Below are 6030 nucleotides of genomic sequence, written 5' to 3' on the forward strand. Positions count from 1 at the left end.
ACTATTTTACTATTATTTTTATATTCAAATAAGTAGCCTTATTGGTATTACTGAAAAAGAAAGATTTTATCAGCCATATCAAACTTGGATTATTCAAAGAATAATTGGAAGCCCCAAGTTATTAGCTATCAAAAAAGATAAAGAAAATATTTTTAATATAAAATAGTTCTAAGGCTTCTTCGGACTTTTACATACCACGTTCTATCTTTCCATCTATCTTTTTTTATTTTTTTCTTATTGTTCTAATCATCGATTTATTATTCTATTTTAATTATCTTAGCTATTTATTTTAATTGTTTTATCTGCATTTCAGGTTGTGTCAAAATCCAAGTTTCTTTCTGAATGTCTAAAGCCCTAAGTCAAATCCGCGACTTGAACAAACTTTACAATCCACTTCCACGTTCATCTGCCTCATTCTTTATTAGTGTAACTAGTTGTGACCGTGTGAAAAAAAATCCTTCACCAAAAATTTATAAGTCACACAACCGAGTGTGGCACAAGGCCGTGTGACAACCCATGTCCCAAGCCGTGTGCACCTTTAAAAGCTTCCAAAACAAGGCAATTTCATCTAAAACTTATGTACCAAGCTAAATCAAAATCAACCATTTTCATACTTTAAAAACACATTTAAACAAGCCTAAAACATGACAAAACATTCAACCTAAGTGCCTAACCAATGTGTCCTCATTGACACCACAATTCAATTATCAACCTCAATTCACATATCACACCAAACTAATTTGCATTCAAGTTCAAAAGTTTATATATAGAACTCATGCCAAACTTACCATTTCTTCTTATTCATTCACATTCATTCATACCATGATTCAAACACTTACATAAGGTTTATATCAAATGACCAAAAGAACTGTATATGAACATATTCACACCAAGATTAAAGGCACATACACAAGCAAGCTAATACCAAGCTTAAGCATCTTTGCATCAATCTCATATGTAAAACATGTAGTAAATATTCAAAGCATATAAAAAACATGCCTATTACATGCCATATACCCAAAGATAAACATATAAAAAAACTAACAAAAGATATCTGGATAGTGTGATTCTTTGAGTTGATTCGATCACCCGATTCCACAAAACGTAATCTACAAAGAAATAAAAGAAAAGACACGAGTAAGCTTTAATAAAGCTTAGTAAGTTCAATGATTAAAACGATAAATTTACCATAAAAACATAAAAATCACAAAATAATAGTTAACAAACTATAATCTTGTCAATCACAACCATTCAACAGGTGAGTCTTTATATCAATACTCATAATAGATAATCAATTTAATTATACTAGATCATTCAATATCAAATCATATTAACCAATCAAAAAATTATATAAACCATTTACAATATGAATTACAAATCATATTACCAGTGAAATCTACCCGATGAATGATATAACGGATTCGAATACGCGATTAACCATCTAGAACGCTCAAACGAGCTTAACCAACCAAGAACACACTTGACCATCAAACACCTAGCTCGTATGATAACATCCCTCCGAAACACACCTGGGCACTAGGTGCCATGCTCGAAAGCCTTACATCCGCCCCCGCTAACACACTAGAATCACTGTAAAGGTAACACGAAAGTACGCAACGAATGTCGAACTTTGGTATATTCGATGAATAGTAACGAATCAATAATCACCTTCTCATCACAAGTCAAACCCATATAGCGCGCATTAAAAACTTAATGGCATGCCAATTCTATCCTATCCTACGTTTATTGGCTCAATATGTTTTCGAGTGACAATGCTCAAATCAATTACTTTCTCGACTCACATCCATTTACTTCCAAAATTTAGTTCTAAAAACTAAAACTTCCAAAATTTAACACAATTTCAACTTAACTCATGTCATCCGAATACTCTAGGGTCTATATACAGTCCCTAACTTTTGAAATTTTCACAAAATTTCATGCCTAAATTTCTATTTTATCAACTTGGTCCTTTAACTTAATATTACTAAAAATCACTTTACAATTTAATCATATCTAACAACCAAGCTTCCAATAAAACCAATTAACATAAAAAAAATCAAAATCATCAATGGTAAAATTCTAAACGTTTGACAATTTTACAAATTAATCCTTGATTTGGCTAGATTGAGCTAAAACTATTACAAAAACATAAAAATCATTAAAAACAAGAGTTAAATACACTTACATACAAGGAACATAGAAAAAATCAAAGCTTCCTCCTCCCTACAATGGCGTTCGGCTAAGAAAAATAAAAGAAAGAAGATGATGGATGCCTGGTTGTTTTTATTTTATTACTTTAACTTATGTTTAATTAATAAATATATATATTAAAATACAAGGTTTTCAATTCATACATCTAGTTACTGGCCATAACTTACTATTATAGTCTAATTGAAACATAAAACCCCCAAATTTAACTCTCAAGTTATTTAGTTAAGAGAAATCAATAATATGCAACTTTATAAATTTTATGATTTAGACCTTGTTAATTAATTAACTACCTAAACATTAAAATTTTTTAACCAAAATTTAATATGACACTAATAAACTCATAAATATTAACTATTTAATATTTACGGACTGACACATCATAATTGTAGTCTTGAAACCACTACTTTCCACACTACTGGAAAACAGGTTGTTACAATATGTCTGACACGAACCTCCCAAGATCGAATAAGCATGTGATATATCAGTCAGAGTTCCGTCAGCTTGCTATCTGCAGCACCACCAGCAAGAATAATCTCAACCAACAAAGCGTTTTCACACTCCAATTCCAGCTTCAAAAATCCTTTGTTCCATGCTAAATGAAGCCATTCAAGCATCACTCTTACTTCAACCTGAAATATTGTACCTTCTCCAATCGACATTGAAAAACCACATTGCCACAACCCATTAGCATCTCTAGTAACACCTCCAATAGAGGCACAAGCTTTTGAATAGAACACAGCACCATCAATATTAAGTTTAACATAACCTTCTTTAGGAGGCGACCAATGTGAACCTATTACCTGAGCGAAAGAATGAGAAGATTTGAAATACGTTGATAAAACACTTCGCGTCCAACTTGTGCCTATATCCACTATTTATTGAACACAATTGTGGGAATCTGAAAAAACAAACATATTTTAATTCTTCAAAAGTAGCTAACAAATAACGGGAAATAAAGAATGCCAAATGGTCCAACCATTGGGATAAAAATTAACATATTTTATGTTCCACTGTAACCAATCATCTAAAGGTAAAGAGAAAAAATGTACCTGGCTCTAAACTAGTACTAACGTCAACCAAATAGCCCTTGGAAAGGAGCAATCCTTTACCGCATGAATACTATATTCAACCCCATATTCACATCTCGGGAAGTAGCTATCTATGGTCATATGCCTTTTCAAACGTTCCACGTTAGTCAGTAGCCTATTCTGTCATAGAAGCCATAAAAAGACCTTTACTCGTTGGGGTGTCTTGGCCTTTCAGCTTAGCTCCCACTGAGTAGTCAAGCCATTAGACTCAATCTAGTATAGATTTTTGTAAGTTTCCTTTGATGAAAACTTATCGTTCACCAACCATTTCCAAATTAGTTGATCCAACACACTTGTCGATGATGAAGGAATCACAGCTGCAGTATAAGCTAGAATCAATCTAGGAAGCCATCTCCTCAAGCTAACCTAATCCCATCCTCCTGAAGCATCCACTACATTGTAAACATGTAGTGTGTCAAGTTGACCTATACCAATATAGAAATATCCAAGTGGTCTATGTAATCTGAGCCAAATATCATTCCAGAAATTAGTCGTCCTACCATTACCAATAGACTAGAAGACATTATTAAGAGACTCATACCATGCCTTTGACAAAAACCTCCAAACATAGGAGCAATTATTCCTTGAGATAGAAACCGATAATATCCCATAAATCCTATACTTATTTCGCAGCACTTGAACCCAAAATGCCTCTGTACTTGTCAACAATTGGTAACTTAGTTTGAGAAGAAATACTTTATTCTGATCAACTAATTTTGTAGCCCAAGACCCTCTGCATCCATAAGACGACGGTAATTTTTCCAAGCCAAGAGTGTCGATTTATGATCCAACGAAGTCGGCTTCTAAATAAAAAATAAAAATAGGCATGTGAACTGTACCCACAAAATAATTTGGTATAACTAACATAACAACCTTCGCTAACATAATTTTACCTACCAGAGAAAGTTTCTTCACATCCCATCCATTAAGCTTCCTTTAAATTTTGTCCACAACAAAACCAAAAGTTTTCCTTCCAACTCTTCCATGGAACAAAGGAATGCCCAAATACATCCCCAAATTGTCCACATGTTCAAAACTTACTATGTTACAAATACCATTCATTATATCAACTAGAGCATTGGGAGAAAAAAAGGTCTGGGACTTACTCCTATTAACTTTTTTCCCCGAGAAATGGAAAAAAATATTCAGTAGGTCATTAATTAAGAAATTTTTCCCCCTTTCAGCCTCCCTGAATTAAAACAGATCAATTGCAAAGAATAGGTATGTCAAAGCTAGTCCTATCCTAGACAATCAAAGCGGTTTCCACCTTCCTTGCTCCATGGATTCCTCATTAGTTGACCCAATTTCTCCATACAAAGAATAAAAAAAAATGGCGACAATAGGTCACCTTGCCAAATTCCCTGTGAAGGCCTAAAGTCCTCTGTAAGATTACCATTCCAAATTACTTAAAGTGAAGAAGAAGATACGCAGTGAATAATGACCCTGACTAACAAACATGCAAACCCCGTCTCCACCAAAGTATCCTCTAGGAAATCCCATCGGATTCGGTTATAAGCCTTCTCCAAGTCTATCTTCATTACCATCCCAAACCTCTTCCCCTTGAAATTCTTTAAAGAGTGAACTATTGTAACAACCCACTTTTAGTGGTGTTGAAAATAGTGGTTTCTAGACCACAGTTCTGACAAGTGAGTAAATATTTTAATATTTATTTAATGTATATATGGTTATTTTAAGTTCAGTATCAAATTTTTGTTAAGAAATTTTAAATTTTAAATGGTTAATTAGGTAAAAAAGACCAAACCGTAAAATATGCAAAAGATGGTTTCTATTAATTAAATGTATTAAATGACCTTAGAAATATAAATTAATGGATATTGATAGTAATTGTGCCTAATATGGTGGACAATGATGGACATGATTTAATTATTTTATAAGTTTATTAACTTAGGGTAAAGTAGTAATTTAATAAATAAGTGCTTAAACAAGAAAGAATTAGCTATCATCTTTCTCATTTTCATTTTGCTTTTGTCGAAACATCCATTGTTAAGCTAAGAAAAATTTGGCCAAGTTCCTTTGATGCATGGTATGATTTTGATCCTTGTTTTTAGTGATTTTTATATTTTTGAACTCGTTGTAGCTTAGTTTAGTTAACCCGAGGGTTAATTTGAAAAACTGTTAAAGGTTGAAGAAATTTCCATGAAAGAATTTGTTGTGCTTATGAAGTTAATTGATAGACACTTAAATTTGGTTGTTAAATGAACATGTTTTGTTAAGTGATTTTTAGTGAATTTAGGGTTTAAGGATTAATTTGTTTAAATGGTAAATTCCATGTATATTTGGTGAAATAAGGAAAAATGTAGGTTGATATAGGTATAAGTAAAAATTGGATAACATGAGTTTCAATTAAAAATGGTTGAATTTCAAGTTTTGGGATTATGGACTAAATTGGACAAAGGGTAAAATATTAGGGGTAATTTCATAATTTTACATTAAAATGAGTTATGAACTAGAATTAATTTTTTTTTTACTATTTGAATTACTTAATTGAGTTAAATTACTATTTAGATCAAGAAAAGAATCAAACAGACTTGAATCAAGGGAAAGCAAAAGTCTCGGATTAGTTTTTGACTTAGCTGTAACAACTGTGGTGATTGAGGTAAGTTCGTATAGTGGTTAAACATGTCAATTTATATTTTAAATGAATAATTGAGTAATGTTGTGTTTTGTATAACTTAGATTGATTATAAGTTGTTAACTAGTAGTTTAGACT

Source organism: Gossypium arboreum, chromosome 1, assembly GCF_025698485.1.
Source record: "Gossypium arboreum isolate Shixiya-1 chromosome 1, ASM2569848v2, whole genome shotgun sequence".
NCBI lineage: Eukaryota > Viridiplantae > Streptophyta > Magnoliopsida > Malvales > Malvaceae > Gossypium > Gossypium arboreum.